The sequence below is a fragment of the Megalops cyprinoides genome, chromosome 1, assembly GCF_013368585.1.
Source record: "Megalops cyprinoides isolate fMegCyp1 chromosome 1, fMegCyp1.pri, whole genome shotgun sequence".
Classification (NCBI taxonomy): domain Eukaryota; kingdom Metazoa; phylum Chordata; class Actinopteri; order Elopiformes; family Megalopidae; genus Megalops; species Megalops cyprinoides.
In genome coordinates, this window is record NC_050583.1 from 44,448,355 (window position 1) to 44,468,133 (window position 19,779).

General features: G+C 40.1%; 1 protein-coding gene across 3 annotated transcripts in view; it reads right to left on the reverse strand.

The window, feature by feature from the left end:
- Nucleotides 1-12,745, reverse strand: part of mpp2b (membrane protein, palmitoylated 2b (MAGUK p55 subfamily member 2)) — a 55,273-nt gene extending 42,528 nt beyond the window's left edge. The window contains exons 1-2 of one of the 3 annotated variants that reach the window (XM_036538457.1): nucleotides 12,675-12,694; nucleotides 11,458-11,473 (exon numbers count right to left, since the gene is read on the reverse strand). The gene's annotated coding sequence lies outside the window, so the exon portion shown is untranslated. Of the gene's footprint in view, nucleotides 1-11,457; nucleotides 11,474-12,674 lie in introns of all 3 variants that reach the window. The other 2 variants (XM_036538448.1, XM_036538466.1) reach the window with 2 other exon arrangements.
- Between the last annotated feature and the right edge of the window lie 7,034 nt (nucleotides 12,746-19,779).

The following is a 19,779-nucleotide window of genomic DNA, read 5'->3' on the forward strand; positions in this document are numbered from 1 at the left end:
TTACTCCCTGGATCCATGGCCCAATGGAACAGATCCAGGCCAATGCTGCCCTTGCCTCTGCAGGGGATCCAGAGATGATATCACCCTGCCTGAGTGGCAATCCCTCATGGTGAGAGCATGCCAGCTCCAAATCCCCCCAGCTTCAGAGTGCATCTGATGAATTAGGTGGTTTTTATTATTCTTCTGTTGGTGAGGCCATATCTGCCCACAGTTGTCTGTCCTTTCAAGGTTGAACAGGCTTTGTATATCTACACAACAATTTTGGATATGAGGGAGAGGGGTGGCATGATGTCAGTATACAAAAATTGATATAAATAATATTCCAAAATGTTGTTTAAGAGCAGTGAAGACCTGACTTGCAATTTTCTAGCAAGGCCATTTGAACATCAAACAGGAGTGCTTCTGATCTCATAAATCAGAAACTAAAAGTGGCAAATTCTCTGAATTTTATCACTAAGGGGCCTGTTGTTAACAATTATAGGAGACTGTAACTTCCCTAGAACTAATGGCGTAATTGAGGAAAGGCCTGCACACTATTTTAAAAAGAGCACCACCATTTATGGTGAACTTGTGTCCTCCAAACATTTAGATTAACCCTGCTTTCTTAAACAGGTTTATGGTTTTATAAACAGAAGAATTCACAATGCCTACATGAGAAACTGCACAAATAAGTCCTGTGTTTTTCTGCAAATACTAAACACATCTACCTGAAATTACACTTGTCAGGGGATCAAAGAGAGGTAAACCGAAAGCCCATGATATGGACAGGGGAGAGTAAGAGAGTGGGATGCTGAATGAGAGAGCAGCATCTAGGGATGCTAATTAATGGTTACTATGACAACACTTGGGCACAACTGCACAATGGCAGAAGAGGAGTTGGAGAAAAAATTCTAATATCACCTAAACAGATTTGTGGATCCAGGGGATCAGGGGCATACCCTGCCATTGGGAGCAAAAGTATGAAGGGAATATTAAAGAAAGCAGGGAACAGAGAATAATGGAGGAAATAGCAGCTGTGTCCCAATTCACAAGCAAGTGGGGGAAGTGAGCAAACATGTCCATACTTCACACAAGTACATACTTGAGGGGGGAGGGGAAGCGTGGTATTTGGGAACACATTTGGGACATATGTGTCAGTCTTGAAACCATGGTAAGGGTAGAAGCAGTGACTTCTGGGAATTATATGAACCCTGTGGTATCATATGAAAGGACTGCTGGGAAATCCTACCAACATGAAGGGTACATGCATGTACAATATTTTGAAGGGAGCAACAAAGGGCAAGTGAAAGCCCCTCTGGGACACCCTCAGTGCTTCACTAGGCATCCTTGACCACATGACTGTGCCATTTTCAGGAGAAGTGCACATGGTAAATTAGTATAAATGTGGTTTGACACAGCTCATGATGCATAAAGAGCTTCTAAGCAAAATTCTGATGGGTTCCTGCAATTAGAGAGGGAGCAACAGATATTGTCATCTGGAGGTTCTAAACTTTGGGATTTGGGGTATTGTATTACTCTATTGAGATCTGAGAGAAAGTAAAGAAAATGTACATTGTGTTAAAAGTAACAGTAATAGTGAGTTGACATGACAATCCCCCACCCAGGACATACACACACACACACACACACACACACACACACATACATACGGCTCTCCACACACACCCATGGGGTTAAATCCTACTCCCTGCAAAAAACAAGGGCAGAAACCCAGAGGAAATTCCCCAGACTACCCAGTTAAATGAAGAGATTATTTTCCAAGTTTCAGTTAGGTAACATTTTTCAATATGCGAATGTTACACTTCTGATAATGGAAAAATGCCTAAAAGAAATAAGATAATTAAATACAGCATCAGCAATGGAATGTCCCTTTCTCTCTGGAGCTCTGCTTCAGCATGCTGTGTATTGAGGGAAATAACAGCTCAGCTTCACTAAATGCAGGGAAGCCTGTCCCTGGATTCAGAGAGTCAGTTTGACCACACCTGTGTCTCCCTTGCCTGTAACCATTTATCACTTCTTCTGACCATTTCTCCACAGAGATCTATAGCAAATTACCTTATCCACAGTTTCTCACTCCCCTTCTCATGAGTGGATAATGTTGGAATGAAGAGGTAAGAACTGGGCTGAATCAATTTACAGAACACAAGGACTGGAACTACAGACCAAGTTGTCACCTAGTAAGGCTACAGGGGCCCTGAGGCACAAGCCTAGGTGAAAGTAGCAAACAGTTGTTCTGTTCGTGCTGAACTTGATCATTACTAGGTGGGTCGAGAATTGAAAACATGTAGCAAATAAACACAGTGAACACTACTCTCACACCTTCCAAATATTCCAAAGGAAGTGCAGCAACAGTGTTCAGCTATCTTGTAAAATATAGCGTGACCCCTCTGCTTATTCCTAAACTGTGATTTAATTCTGAAAATGCAGTTCATGCTATCACTTCAAAACCCTCAATCCAGCACACTAACGGCTGAGGGCTTTGCATAACTCTGATCAATCTTTCAATACCACTCACTGCTGTCTTTAGCTTATCCTAAATATCCACTGTGTTTGCACCGGGAAATGACACCACTTGTTAAATTATGGCAGGACCACGTGACAGTGAATGACTCAAGTGGGCTGCAGAAGCCAGTGTAGCACTTGAGCAGAGAAAATAGATGAAGAGGTATGCTGTGGCATTTTCCTACTTTTCTTTCATCTTCCCACTCTCTCTATACATCCCACATCATTACATCAACCAAACTTCAGTGAACTTGCAAAGAACCTCCCTGATGCTGAATACTTACCATATTTCCTACAGCGGAAAGTGATGATTTTCTGAAATATTTCAATTGTTGAAACATTTGATCCACATCTATAGAGATTACATACAGAATCTAAAGGGTACCCCTAGAAAAAAAGATATTCAGGTATATTCCAGAATCAATACGCTAATTATTCTAGTGACAACTTGCATTAAGTGTCATTTCCTATTTGGAATAACTTGGTCAAAATAATGAGTTCTCAGTGCTGTAAATTGATTTATGAAAGATAAAGCAGATATGAAACACAGTGACACAGCAGCCAAGTGATCATGCTGCTACCATGTTACGTTGATATTGCAAGAATGGAAAAAGTTAAGTCAACTGATACTTACTCTGCACTTTATATACAGTACTCTGTTTAATAAAAATACCAAAGACTCAGATATTTCCACTACAATTAAGATGCTGACATGGCAGAGTTCAAAGCGGACCTTTTCTTAATTATGGACGAGTACAGTGAAATTCCAAAGAAGGATAATACAATCCCTGTGGCTCTGACTCTGGAGATGTTATTTGTATCTTCAGCTAACCATAAAGGAATCTCTAGCTTCTGTCTAATTTGTCCAGGTCCCTGTCACCGAATAGAGGCTTTTCAAAGGCCACCAATGCCCATAAACCATTGTCTGAAAACAATAACTCTCACAGCCTCATGAAGACATGAAGAGTAGTGATAAACCAATCATTGTGACGTCACAAGGGGAGTGGCTGGTGAGTAGGAGACCTGTTCTTTATATTATGGTTTGGAGTAAGATGCTTTTTGTCCTAGAAGGAGAGGTAGGAGGAGTGGATGCGACATCATTGGGACCTCGGCCACAAGCTGTTCATCATTAATCTGAAGTTCCTGAGACACCACCACTGGGCACACACAGCCTATTTTGTGGACTCCTGATCCTAGAGAGCCACAGTCCTCAGAGTTATTGGGCACTTACCCTTTAGGCATTCAATTTCAGTCACCAAAAAGAAAAGAATTTCTATGGTTTCATGCTGGTAAAAAGCTGTTCATTCGCTGACCTAGTGTTAAAACTCCACTCTCTTATCCCCACCACCTGGGGGCTACCTGAGTCTGTGTAAGGAACTGACCTTAATACACAGGAGTGTGTGCAGAAAAAGAAAACAAAACAAAACAAAAGCAACAAAAGAAGATGGCACATCAGTGAAGAAGCAAATCTGTGATTCTCATGAACAGAACACTCTAGGCTTTACTGACTAGCCTGACTAGGCTTTACAAACCCCCTTTTAGATGCATTTCCAAAAAGGAGCTAACAAACACTGTTTTCAGATCTTAGTCCTTGACAGCAAACCAAACTAGTTTAGGTTTTGCACGCTCCCCAACAACCCACTTTTATCCCCTTTGGGAAGGGACTGCCTCTATATGCATCACTGCATTGCAGCACGTGACAAAAAAGGTATGTGTGACATGTCACTGTGGTAGTGTGGCCCTAATTCCAACAAGCTTCCAACCCTTATGACAAGAACAATTACAATAAATAAATCATCTTTTTTCAGGACTTCTGCATCTTGAGTATTCCTGATACATTTCAAGACGTGGATAAGGTGGCTACCTTTTTAGGTTATAAGGCTGTAAAATCAGACTACATTGAAACAGTATTGGTTTTAAGTTACTCAAGAAAAGTAAAGGAGAGAGATCTGTGAACACAGTCAGATCACCAAAAAATCTCAAAATGTTTGACGGCAACCAGTAAAACTAAATATTCCTTGCCCCCTGTGAAATAAGTTTTTTTTTTTTTTAGGTTTTAAGAGAAACAGGTAAGAGTTTTTCCCAATTGCTGACATCTTGCTTCATCAGCACAGCTCTCATTCCAATTACAGTAGGAGCAGTTAACACTATCTTACAAGACAGAGTAACTTTTAATTTGGAAAATGTACTCTGACATTGTTTTATCCACTACAGCTTCACAGACTGTTTCAATAATTCCTTACAGGTTCAGAAAATATAATAAAACTGGGCACAAAGTTCCTGTAAAATCCACAAAAATAGGTCTCTTATTGTTTTGGGAACTGGCAAATCAGCAATAGCTTGGAACTTGGCAGTTCTGTGCCGTAACTGTACTTGACCATTGACATGGCCGAAACATGTAACTGGGGCTTTTCTAATCTCACTTTTGGTTAGAATGAAATCAAACACAGCAGACATTAGTCTTTCAAAAAACTTACATATGGGCTATATGGTCTTCCCAAAAGACACAATATATTATGATGTCGGGCAACACAGACAACATAATTCAATAAACAGCAGTAACATAAAAATGGTAAAAACCATCAAAAGTCACAAATCAACATCTTTGCCCCGTCTGAAAAACTCCCCAAATCCTGTAAGAAAGGGAAACCTGGACACATATTTAACACTACCAATCCAATCAACATACTGTATCTTCAACTGTAGGAATAGGGAATACATCAGTTTTTGTTACCTTTCCATGGTCAATATATCCTTAACAACCCATCGGGGTTTGCAATCTTCTCTCTGATCTTAGCCAGTTTAACATGATTCACTTGATAAGCATCTGCCGTACTGATATCATAAACTAAAAGTTAAACTAGGCAAATATAAAAACCAGGAGAGATATCTTTGCAGGAGACCATTCACTTCCTAATAACAACATCACCTTTTGTCTGTTCTTTTATAACAAATATAAGCTAATAGGACTTGATGTTTCAATCCCTGTGGTACGTCGGCACTCTTGATGTTGGCAGGGGTATGTAATGAAAGGGAGGATAGGTCTGTCATCAGGGACATCAGGTGGGCACCCTCCTTCTTTGACGTTTCGTTGATAAGCCCACAACATCTCCAGAGGGCTCAACAGTGATACCTGGCGTCCCAGGTACACCCCCCTCAGTTCCATACCCTCCTGTCTTCGTCTTGCAGCCCAGTTGTTGTCTTTTCTTTTAATCCAAAGCCAATTGCTGCTTTTTTCCGCTGCATCTGACAAGGATCTGATTGCTTGTTGGAGGGAGCGACCCCTCACCCCCATCTTCTTCAACTGACTGGTCGTAGATGTAGCAACGAATCCCCTGTATCCCACTACTACAGGGAAAATCTTGGTCTTCCACCCGTTCTGGGCAGCTTCAGTTGCCAGTTCAGAGCACTCTGTCTTTTTCCTCTTGTAAGCTTTTTCAACGCCATCTTCCCATGGTACTGTCAATTCCACAGCGTATGCCAGTTTGACTGTTGTGGACCACAGGACCATGTCTGGCTGGAGTGTTGTAGTCACAATGTCTAGGGGAAACACAAGCTTTTTTTCCAAGTCCATGTCCATTTTCCAATCCCAAGCAGCCTGCAGAAAATAATGCTGACGACACGTTTCCCATCTACATGTTTCTTAGGTTCAACAATACATGCCACATGTTATGAAAGTCTCCACAAATAATGCATTGAATCAAATTGATTTATTAGCATTGATCTGTGTCATTTCCTTTGGTGGCATTTCATTCATGTAATTGCATGTTGTCTATGGTAACCTACTTCTGGTGGGATATTATGTGCAACAATTTCCAAAATTAATTTTGCTCTGCAAAAGTAGAGCTTTAGCTTACTAGGCAAAATAGATGTGTTTTTTTTTTCAATAAGGTCGGGGGGGGGGTAGGGGGACCACAAACAAAGCTTGTTTTGTATGAAGGTGAATTTGATGCCAGAAGACTCATACTGTTGACAGGGGTCTCAGTAATAAAGTAGGTGGAGGGCGCTGGTCTAAACAGCAGACAAAAATGCTTTCTTGGCCAAGAATTTTACAATCACAACCAGAATTTTGCCCCATACTCAGCCAGGTTTGGAGGCCCAGTATGCGGGCCTGCTGTATTTTGTGTACTGGATGCAATTACTCTGAGCAATTTTCACCCTGCAGCTGTATCGGGAAGGCGTGCACAACAAGCAAACAAGTGCTAATCCATGAGTCTCAAGCGGGTGACGTGTGTGCCGCCTAAAAATAACCACCCTCCGCCCCCACCCCCCTGCTCCTGCAGGTTTAGCTCCTTTCATTACTTCACAGGGGGAAGAGATTGTATCCAAGACAACGGCAACCATGTTTTTTTTTTTCACTGCCTCACCATGGCAACAAGGCAAAATGTGTAAAATAATAATAAAATAGAGCGGCACTACTACAGAACACAGTGCAGGGGAATTAAAATCCAACGGTAAGTGTACTCTGTCTGTGAATGCTGTTTTTATCAGCAGATGGGTTTTTGTAGCAGATGCCAGGTATATTTCAGCACACAAGTGCTCCGTTGCAACAGGAGGTCAGAATGTTGTAGTCTGCTAATTACAGATAAGCCCAATCATATGACATCACCAAAGCAGCTGATTCGGAGAATTGGCCATAAATGGCAGCTTAAGAGGCCGTATCACAGCCGGCGGCAAAAGTTTTCAATCTGATCTTTAAAAATACATTTGCCTCACTGCCCTGATTAACCCCTCTAACTTGACCACCACTAGCAGCTGTTTCCTGTATCTATTCATCCTGAAGCCTCTGTCAATAAACTGAGGCACAAGGACACTTTGGACAAATGTAGAGAAGGCTATAACCTGAAACCACTCACCTCCCCCAATGTATGGCACATTATACTGCAATGTAAGTGGCAATGTTCCTAATACTGTTGAATTTGTGCAATTTCTTTGGAGAAGGTCATCCAATAAAGGGCCTTCAAAAAATGTTTTTTTTTTTCCACTGGCAAACATAAATTGCTAGGTCCTGTCCTTCTGAGAGCCAGACCACTGCCGACTCTTAACACAGAGGCTTACTACTGTACATGAATCATCTCTTTCAGGATAGGCTGAAATAAAATGCAAGAACTACAAGTTACACTAAATATGGTTATTGTATGAGTCCTGTCAGTCAGCAGACAGAGGAACGTGCTTTAGAAAGCAATAGAAAGACAGTAGGCAATGGCTGAGTACTACAGGTGGTGAATAATATTTAGAACGCTGAACGCTGATCTGAATTAGAACCAGAGGTCCACGCAGGTCACTTATGGTATGTCATAAAGCAATGAACTTCTTTGTCCATTTCAAAAAGAATGCTGCTATCTGAATAGGATGAAGACAGCCCTCTTAGATGAATTTATGGATTTAAAACTGCCTGCATGAATTCATATTTAAGCAAGAAATGTAAACCACTGAATTAATGTGGTGTCAAAGAATTTCAACCCATTTACTGAGAACATCTGTGTTCAAAAATATCCTGTGGAGTTAACTTAGAACACAAATGTAAGATAAAGATATTAACATACTGCTATATTTCTGAAGCCAACAATATTCCAAAATAGCAGATAACTACCATGAGCCTCAGGTTGAGGATGTCCCTAAGCAATGGAACAGAAACAGCAAACCAAGGCTTGATCGGAATTCTAACTTATTTGTGCATTTTGTGGCATTGATCCAATTGCAGTTCTCCGGCGAAGTATCAATTTATATTATTACCTCTCATAAAAGGCATTCATTGGGATTTTCCATTCAATCTGATGCATTGCTTGACTGGACAAAGAGATTGTTCAGAGTCCTATGTATAAACTGTGTACAAATTGTGCCAAATCTTGTGTTCAGTACTTTGAAATATTTCATTGTTAAATTTTAATGATGTATTTTTCACATATAACACCTGACAGAATGGAAATGAGAATCAGGGAAGTGAAATGAAACAGTCTAGTCTGTACTTCTCATGTGAAGTGCGCTCTAGCAGAAAAAATGAGGTTTGAAAACATTATTTAGTTGTGGTGCTGTGCTGAGCTGGAAAACTATTGACTTCAGAATCTCTCATAGTGCTAATTTCCACATTAATGAGTCTGTGTGGAAAATAGCATCTCCCTGGGGGTGTTTCCTTTGTAAAGGTGTCACATGAAAGGCAAACAGAGCGAAAACCGGCACCTGTGTGCTCTGGCCAAACAACTAAGATCCCCATCCAATAGCTGCTGGACACCAAAGCGAGCATGACCAGAGTGAGATTAGCTCCACTCCGGCTAGCATTGAAGCGTGCATCTATCACCCACCAAAAAAAAACATTTCATGAAGATTGTGGCATTCACAATTCCAGAACAGAATTTTACCACTCATCACCACAGTGACCACAAGTGCCACTAGACCTGGGCAAAGCGGGCAGTCTCATGACTGAGAGGCATGTCAGTCACATTTATGCATGAGCCCGGTGCAGGTGAGGCTAAGGCTGACTGTTGCAACTGGCACTTGCACACCGTCCCTGTCCACTGGCAATTAGTCTCCCAACTGCCAAAGACTGAGGAACAATGGGGGCTCTTCCTCTCCACCTCCAACCCAAGTGTAGATTACAGTTTTCACTGATGAAGGGTAATTGCTCCACCTGGACCCTCACTAAAGAGCCTTCTTTTGTGTGCCCCTCTGGCAAAGGACAAAGCTCAATGGAAAGGCGTGGGAGGAAAATATACCTGATTGAGGCCACTTAATGCTCCAATCACCCAGGGTTTCAGCCCACAGTCAAAGCTGAAATATCAGGAGTAATTCAACCAGAGAATAATGAGGCAGCATTTTCAATGCTTTCAGAGGTCCTGGATGCATACTTCCTTGATTGATTATTTAAACAACGATTGCCATTTAATCCCTGTGGCACCCAAACTCACAAAGCTCATCATGAAAAGAACAAATTAAGAAAAGAACATCATTAAGAAAAGAACAAATGCATCTTGGGTCCCCTCTGCTAAGATACAAGGTGGTAGAGCCATGTAAATCAGCTATCAGCAATTTACCTAACAATCACAATCTAACATGTAAGTAATCTTAAACTGAAGTTTTCAGAAACAGGTCAATAAGTATTTGAACATTAAATCAACAAATAGTGTTTTGTGAGACAAGGCACATACTAAATTTCGATAACTCCTGACAAAGTGGAATCACTGCTTTAACCTGGGTAACCAACACACTTTATTTTCCCACAGAACAGCCCCAGGTGCCTTTTAAAAGCCCAGCTTTGTTCTCTCTGTTTTCAGTTTATAATGCCTGACTAGGTAGAAAAACCACAATCAGGCCTACTTTGCTCTCTCAAAGCAGGACATTGTATTTTGGAGTGCTTTGTCCTGTGGAAAAGGAAATGGTGCAGTTCACCAATGAGAGTATGTTCTACTTATGTGTGGGAAGGCGTGAATATTTCCCTCTTCTATCCGTTGTATGCTCACTACATTCATTAGTTTTCTTCGGTGTGAAATGGGAAGCTCCTATGATCCAATGGATGTCTTGTTGTCTTGATCTCACAATTTGCCTTTGGTGTAAATTGAGACTGCTCTTAATGAATAAATACATGAAAGAGACAATGGAATCATTTTGATTTTTACTCATCTGGAGTGATTTTGCACACACAGTTTCCCCCATTTTTTGAACAAATGCTTAAAAAGCACTTCTGTTTAGCTCTCTTCTGATCCTTTTTCTTCACATGGCTGTCAAACCCACCAAAGGTTCCACTGCTGTGGGAAGTTTACTGTGGGGGAGCATGAGCTGGGAAGCTGTGACTTTAATCTCTGAAAAGCTCCTCAAAGTTACAGCTAACCTCAAATTTACATCTGTCACAAGTCTGATAAACAAAAGCATGGTTGCCCACTCGAGATGCTTTGTTAATTTGATTTGTGGACACCTTGTTCTGGGTCACTAACCTGTCTAAATGTCTAGATCTGCATTTTCCCCAATGATATTGACAGGAACGTGCTTGTGAAATTAATGTGAAAAACTTCTCTTATTGCGAGGGTTACCATGGTGTACATGGTGTACCTCTGAGGACACAAACCTACAACCACCTGGAATGACATAGTACATTTAAATTTTGTCGCATGGCAGAAACCCACATTGACTTACGAAGTACATAAGACCACAAAAATACATCTAATAAAGTTGCAGGAGCAACAGTACACACAGAACACAAGAAATCATATTTGAACATGCATCAGTCCATCATACCATGCAGCGATAACTAGTGCCATCGCAAATACACTACAACAAAATGAACATGTGTAATTCCACATACCCTACAGTAACAGGGTAATACAGCATTAAGACATCTTCTGTGAGCATTAATTAACTGCTAGTTGCTGATGGAGTTTTGGCATAAGAGGAGGAATCTATGCTACCAAAACCCTAGTCCTGTATGGCCACAATGTCTGCAGGTTATGATTCCACTGCTGTATTTAACAAGCTGCTTGATCTCTCTTCACAGCTGTGAGAAATGATCATTTTAAATGGAGCTGGCCAGTCTGCTGGAATGAGGCCAGGACCAGGAATGAAGGGCCCTGTCACACCCCTGCGCCTCCCCCTTTTCTCACATGAGACAGTCATTTCACTGCTTTTATCATACCTGGAGCCTGATGACATCACACATCACTCAGCATTATATATGCTCCCCTTCCTAGTCAGTGGGTCTGACACTGGTTTCATCTGCAGGAGGGATCCCTCCCATTCAAACAGCCAAGCCTAGCATATTGAAACCCAGTATAAACAGTGCAAGCTCACCACCACAGCATTGACATGGGCCACATCCAGAGTCCCTAGGTGACTCTGAACTGTTCTCCTTTTGTCACAGTTCTCATTGTGTCTTATAGTTCTAATTAGTCAGCACCTTATAAATTGCAAAAGTTCCATGGTAAGAAATTGTACGATGACACAATGATAGCAGCACTATGTAGTCACCTGTGCACCCATGTCCCTGGAGAGAGAGAATGCAATTAATCTTGATTGTAGGGACCGAGTCATCAACTAATGAAGATATACACATAAAACAACATAACATGCCTATGATGTGTGTATGTGCATTTGTGTGTGTGTGTGTGTGTGTGTGTGTGTGTGTGTGTGTGTGTGTGTGTGTGTGTGTGTGTTTGTAGAGGGAGTGAGGAGGTGATGGAAAATTTGGAGATGGCACATCAGTCACTGTACTGTGAAAGAGCTTACAGTATGTGAAGATCTCCAATAAATCACCATCATGCCTAATGGTGTGTCATTACCCCAGTCTCCAATAGCGTGATGTGTCCATCTTTCCTTGGAGGCAAACTCTAAGCTAATTTGACCAATCTCACTCCTTGCGTCACTAGCGCTAACCAACTCTGACTTCACTGTTTACTATCCACATTTTACTGTCACCCACTCGCAAGCTAAATGCTCTGAGTTGTTTCTGGACAGTGAAAGTAACTAAATTTACAACACATCCATACAGATTGCCTTGCATGAACAGTCTGAACGTGCACGATGGTCATTATGTTTCCTACGCACACAATATTGTTTTTTTAGAGTTCTTGGATAGTTTGTGTTTATGTGCATGTATTTACTACAAATGCGTCTAGCAATTTGTAATGACAATCTCTCCAGCATTTCAAGTTTTCGGAACAGTTGGTTAGGATTGCAGCAGGTCGTCCTTGTACTGTAAATGCCTTCAATGTCATAAAGACGCTGAATTCACATATGTCGCATAAACATACTTTGGATAATGAATATTATACCTGATAACGTGGGAATCATCGGTAAGCGGTGGGCAAGGTTACCATAATAACCGTTAAGAAGCCACGTTCCTTGTGTGCATCAACATTATACTGTACATTCAACAAGCTTCAGTCAACGTCATAAAGAATGGCAATCATACAGGTATACATACAGATGGCAAAGCACATTGCAGAGTGATGAGAAAATGAAAAGTGCGCATTGACGTGTGCATTTGCTCTCGTCTGACATTTGCTAACTCGAAGCGCAAGAACTTACAGAAGACCCATGAGGTACAATGCCGAAGCCTTGTTAGCGATGCAGCACGATTTACGAGAAAGCAATGCTAATATAAGCATCGAAAAGACAACCCATACAATATTTCAGGTGCACTAATGATACATTTTCAAAAAGCGCATCCTCTCTGAAGCACTAACCTGTTCTGTCTCGTGGTCCCGACGTTGTCTCGGTCTAATTCGGGGTCCGTGTGGCTGCCAAAATGTCAAATCACGGTGCAGTCGTTACGCTGAAATTAAAGGGGCAATGCTCTCCACGCTTCAGCGCGGACCCCACCGGACACATTCTGGGGCTCTCTGCTCTTCAGTAGAATCTCTCACGTAGTCCTTTTAGGACTATCATCACAACATGTAATGAAAAGATAACGCGCCCAATACACGGAATGAAAATTAACAATAGATTATTTCTTACAAGTCTGAATCGTGGACATATCCTAATTCCAGTACGAAATAATAAGGCTGTTAAAATGAAATTAATTATTACTATCTGAAGTGCACCGCAAACTTGTGTTACTGTTCACAGAAATTTCTTTTCTCATCTAACAAATTAATGTAGCCTAATATCAACAATATATTAATGTGCCCCTATGCATTTACTAAGAGCCTGAACGACTTTTCCCTCAGCTATAATGGAAGAACCCAATAAGAACCCAGAGAAATAGGCTACGATTCGTCCATTGGACCACAGTTTTCATCAACGATTTTCAGTGAGTCCTGTTCCTTTTACGTAACTAGGGACAAGTAAGAAAATGTGTTCGGCAGTGTAGCATAGTAAGGTACTGGTAGGGTACATGGTAAGTTATTGAACCCGCAATTGCCTCAATAACTATCCACTATCCAGCTATCCATCAACTGTAACGTCTGCTTAATGTAAATGTAAGGTACTCATTGTCTACTACTATGCTGGATCTCTAACAGAACACTAACGTGACGTGGTTTCCTGAAAGCACCGTTAAATACAGTGCATTTCTAAAATTAGTTTAATTACTTGGATATGGGAGGTTCAAGACCATGAAAATTCTCCCGAGCACGTCAGTTTTACGCACACTAAAAGCAACAAACTAAATTCTCAGGCTAATGAAAGAGTTTTATTGGCGAATGGTAGTGACTCTCAAGGTGATTCGCATACTAATGTAGAACGCCTTCTCCCTATCAGCATTGTCGTATATGCGCATTGTAATTTACTTGAACTCCCAGTGACACTGAACTTACTGTGTCTCAGACTATGTTAATGCAAGTGGACCCAAGAAAGTGTTGGTACTGAGGGGATGGAAAATTAGCTGAATTACAAGACTTCAGAATCGATTGAATGTTGTTTGGGACGGATTGTTTTGTTAGTCTGTAACTGTCCAATTACTGGAAGAGAGTAGAAGTGTATATGTCACTACAATGCAATTCAGACAGTATTTTATTTGGCAACCTATCCCAGACGCTGAAGTTTCCAGACGTAAATATTGTCACTTGCAGAATTAATAATGGGTTGTACATAACCTTATGGAACAAACAGAAATGTGGGGAAGGGACGGCGTGTGCGTATATTGTTCAGCTCCTTCTGTATCACATCAGCCTGGTCAGTTAAAATTGTAGTTCTAATCGTATGCATGTTTTCATTTAAATCGCAGTACTCCTGACTTGAGTCTCAGTTTAACTCACGGAAGCCTGGCCTGAAGTCACTCACAGTACTCCGGGCTGTAGTCTGAGGCAAACTTTTTTGGTTTTATTTTATTTCATGGTCAGATGCATGCAAAGCCGAGATTGCAGTTAATCAACTAACGGCTTCCCATCTATTATTTTAATTATCAATAATCGTCGGCCGACGTAGCAAATGTATTACACTTAGAATTAATTGTTCGTAATTTTATCCATAAATGCTATTCAGTAACTTCCTCTGTTTCAAGGAGCTGCATTGTGTCATAGTACGGCAAAATGAAAGTGTAATTCGGAACGTGATGTGAAAGACGTGTATTACCTATCCACATATCCTGTTATATAGCGCCACAATGTGGTATAACCACGAATTTGGTCGTATTTCTGATAATACTGAAGTGCGAAGAGAAAATACAAAAAAAAAAGTAAATATACACAAAAAGACAGGTTAGAATGTGTGGATCACCTGCAACATCATAAACACCTCCGATGAAATGTTCATTTGCATAAAATATGAATTTGATGAATGAATGTAGCAGTTCCTTGAATGCAAGGTAGACTTTCCATATGGCACAGTCCAGTGTTGGTTTACAGAGGTGCTCAGTATCCCCATGTAGATATATGATGTCACTTGCTAAAAAGCACAGCCCTGTATAGTTTATGTCACTGACCATACCAGGTTGAGACAAGTGACACTCACAATGTATGGATTTAGCAAACTGCTAAAGGATATCATGTCCTCATGATTGAAGTGATATCACTCATAATGTTAATCATTTGGGGGGAAAAAAAATCAGTTTTCACAATACAAGTCAGACTGAGTTCATCTTAGCTTGCTCAGTGGCAGAATTGTGCTGAGCAATTTTGTGAAATGGATTAAGCCTGACTTTTGAGAACATCTCACTGAAGTTAGATGGTTGAGTATTGCCTGCTTCGTAAAACAGGCCCCTGGACCTTCTAAGAATTTCAAACATTGGTCACACTTACTGATTATGCCTCTTAATGGCAACTGGTCTGTATACCAGATGTGCCTAACTTCCCCTCTTAAATGTTATATTCTTCTCAGAAGTATGGTGTACTGACACTAATGTTAGCAGGGTTGTGTCAGCTATCCAGGTACACACACCTCTGAAACAGTGTTGGGCTTTTAGTTTGGAACTTCTTTCCACTGTCCTGAGAATAGGTCTCACAGAGAACCTCCATTTGCATGGTTCCTTCACTTCCAAAAGAAGTGGCTAATTAGTCAGCCATCTTGTTGGAATGGGCCTGATTTCTGAAAATTTGTTTTAATATTCCTGCTTTCATCAAGAAAAAAAATGATTGATACAGGTTCAACACATTGGCGCCGTTTACACTTGGTTTTAAAATGCGTCTTGAGCGATCGGATCACAAGTGGAGAGCTGAGACACATCGCCGTTTACACCTGTGTCTATCATGTGTCTCAAAGGTGTCCAGCCGACCACTTGTGTTCAGATTTCATTATTACGTTATTGCGTCAGTCTCTGTTGCCAGACATGCACCATATTTGTTTAGCACGGGCTAGCTAAGAAAACAAAAATGTTTCAAGAACTAATATACATGTACATTCCAAGTGTTGAGATTAGCAGGACAAAGTCATTTGCGACCTGCAAAAGAGCGCAGGACAAGACGAAAAAGGAAGAATGTTAGAAAAGCAGTGGCTTTCGCCGCTGCTGTGATAGCCACAAGACCCCAAAGAGTGAACTGCATTGATGATGTATTTTCCTGTTACGTCCTTGTCAGGGACACATCAGGATGCATTAGTATTTACACTGCAAAAGATATGTGGTCAAATGCATCCCAGACCACCTCGGCAAGTGGTTTCAGTGATCGGATCACAATGCAACCTGGTGGTTGTTTACACTTGTATTTAGCGCTGTCCACTCGTGATCCCATTGCCCAAGACGCATTTTAAAACCAAGTGTAAACAGGGTCATTAAGTCACTAATCCATTGAGGGAATATTGGGAGATACAGTTGTAGGCCTAATTGAAAGAGGCTTGACTCACAATTTGGAAAAAATATTGTATAATTATTAGTATAGGGTATTACCCCTTATGTGAAAGGAATTCGTTTTCCCCTAGTTTTTTCTGAAATTGTTTTAAGACCCTAGTCAAAGTGATTGAACCAACTAGCTTGTTCAAGTGTGTTTGTGCTACCTGAATGTTCTCATTTTAGAGTACCCGTAGAAAGGCCACTTTGAGATCCTACAATGATTCAGGACTATAACCTGAGATTACACTACATCAGTTGACTCAAAACCACAAATTGATGCATGCAATATAGCAAAACAGATTCTTTAACAGGGCAAACTACAAACTGGGCAACAGGTCAAGATGACTCCATGACAAGCAGAACAGCAAATAACACACTTGTGAATCTCACCCCAATTAAATCACTACACACAACTCAGTGCAAGCTTACAATGTTTACACCACACAATATCATTGTGCTGACAACAACCACAAGATACCCAAGTTGGGCAACTTTATAAGATTTACAGAATACATAAAATGCAATTATTAAACTTGCAACCAGCAACCCAATAGGCATGTAGAGAGGCTGACACTTCTCTCATAAACAAGCCCAAAAAAAAAACAAAAGATTAAAGCAAACAAGAAGTTATTTTAAAATACAACAAACCAAAGACAAAGAAAGCAGCCCACACAGCATAGAAAAAACAAGCCTTCCCTTACTCTGCAGCCACACCTGCATTTAATCTGCCTTCAATTAGTAAGGTGTGGCTTGTTAGTCAATAGGCTGGGTCCCCAAATTAATTGCCAACATGTGCACACAATTAAATGATTGACACAATTGACAGCTAGCATTTAGATTCAAGGGAGAGGTGATGAAGGCTCTCGTTCATAAGGCACAACACCACGGCAGCATGTGGCTTTCTATTCAGTGAAATCAATAGGGAAAGGACAGTATATTGCATTCCCAATGAACCTCTTTCCACCTTATTATTTATTATTATCTAATTTATTGTAAGTTTGTCACATTAGATTTTGAAAATTTGTTCCTACTTATAGTCAAATAAAGTAAGGTCAAGCAACTGCTTTGAAAGAGTTGAAACCTGAAATACTGTAATTAAAGTAGGCTTCATTTCAGGGTCTTCAGTTGTCATATACTATTATGCCAGGCCAAACACCTTGTAAAAATGCATATGGAATAAACGCTATACATAGAGGCATATCTTATAGGCGTCCTCTGTAAATAGTATTAATTTATGAAATAATTCTCCATTTTTTGCTTACTTCTTTAGAGACAGGCCTAAGTAATTTTAATATTAAGAGTGTTCAATAGGTTTGGGGTTCCAAAATGAGACCATCATAGGCCAAAAACGTTAATCAAAAAATAGCCTACAGAGTACCTTCACAGCTCGGCTCAAAATTCTAGACCAATTCATGTTTAACTAGAAGGAATTTTAGGGGGAAAACAGTCATATAATGTTGAAGCTAATGTGTTTAAATTCTGAAAAGATAAAGGCTGTTGTGATGCGTATATAAAACATTTTATGTAGGTGTTCTGGAATAACATTCCGGGCTATATTTATATGTCCCATTTGGGTACTACAAGGAGCTTTCTGCTCATCTGTTATGTGAGTCTAAAATTAAAATGTCGTGATCTATTGTATTGGTCTAGTGTTGTGGGGTTGTCCTGCAGGGGGAGTGCGCCCGCAGATACGTCATTCATTACGAAGGGAAGAATAAATTTCGCGTCTGATTTTTAGTTTATTTCAGTAGCCTATTTATTTCAGCAGCCTATTTATTTCAGCATTTTAAAAATACTGTCAGTATTTCAGTATTTAAAAAAAATACTGTCATGTTTTATAATAATTGTTTTTTGACTGATAGACTATATTTACTGTTTGTAGAAAAAATGCATCGGAGGTATTTACTGCATAGTCTAGCCTACAAATCTTGTCCATGCTTTAAATGTCATAAGCTACTGAACCACTTAACAACTGTGGCTGACAAGCGAACTAAACAATATACCAACCTATGAGAAACAGGAGACCTGAAAATGCGTTTACCTGTAGTGAGGTAAAAGGTAAAATTGACCTTTTAAAATTACCTATATCTACCAGGTAAGGTTAAATTCTACGATATTTTGTGGAGAAGGTTAGTATCCACTGTTTCCTAAACTTAACAAAATGCTCTCCTCACTTCCTGACTGTGTCACTGGGTAGGTGTTTCCATTGCTGTCCTTTGCTGCGTTTTACATCGTTGTGCCCAAATGTCTGCAGACAATACCCAGAAGAACAGAATTTTGATGAAGCTTGCTTGCTCTTTTAGTAAACAGGTTACCAACGGTGACACGTGGTAGCAAAACGACATGCAGTAGCGAACTTTAGCTTCAGTATTAACTAGCTAACTTGGCCAAATATTTGGCTACCTTGCTATGTTTCCTTAGAATGTTATATTACTGTCTATTAACTGTTATGGTTTACAAACATTATTATGATTGCGAATCATGTGAGTTGGTCTGGACGTTAATGCAGATGTGTCACAGAGGTATTTCATGTAAAGTAAAACCATATATGCCAGCCAGCTGGCCAAGTTATTAGCTAATAACAGATGAATCTTGAGATCTAACATGAGTTAGACAATTACAAACAACGGGGACGTTTTGGTCAACAGCTGTTTTCACACTAGCCTAACGTTACTTCACTTCCACTTATATCCATTTAAGTTAGGTAACATTCAGCCTGTCTACAACTTGTTAACAGCCCGCCGATTTTAAGTAGCAGAACTGAATGACCGCAAGCCATTTTGACTTTTGACTCTTTCCCTCCAAAGAAAAGCAGAACAGATGCCGACATTCAAAAATAATCCCCGTACGCCTCTAAAGTGTAAGAGTAATTTAATAGGTCTAGTAAATCATCACATTTCGTTTTGTGTTTAAAAAAACAAAAACAAAAACTAGCAGATCGGTTAGAACCTTGCTGAAAATGTGTTCCTTACTTCCATGAGATATAGGCTTATATCATCGGTTAGCTACTTTGATAACAGTGTAGGGTAAATTTAAAACGAATAATGTAAGGATGGAACAACCTATCTGTTGCATACCTTCGTATCTGCGTCTATTAATATGTCATTAGGAGCGGGAGTAGGCAGAGATAGAGTAGCCTAATTCCTACTTGATGGTCCAGTTTATAGCGAAGGTGTTAGGCCTATAATACCACGTATAGACGTATTACCTATCACACAAATACAAACGTTTATTCATTCATTTAAAACTAAAACAAAAGATATTTAATATTTACAACAGGGTAAATCCGTTAATGGGCTGATATTCAAAAAGAATGAAAGAGAGTCGTGATTAAACGTGCTATAGGATTATCCCTGGTTTATGGAAAGATGTCTGTCTCTAGCCAAATTGTCCAATAAACTGTTCAGCAATATTTAGGTAAGGAGAGTTTAAGGATCTTCAGTGTTAAAATCTTGAGCACTCAATTTAAAATTTGTTGGTTCACTGAAAGTGAGTTTAACATACAGCACATTGATAAGAAAGAGCAAATAAGCATTTATACAGTTAGCCCTCATACCTGCAATGATCTGTTTATTTTGAGCTATTAA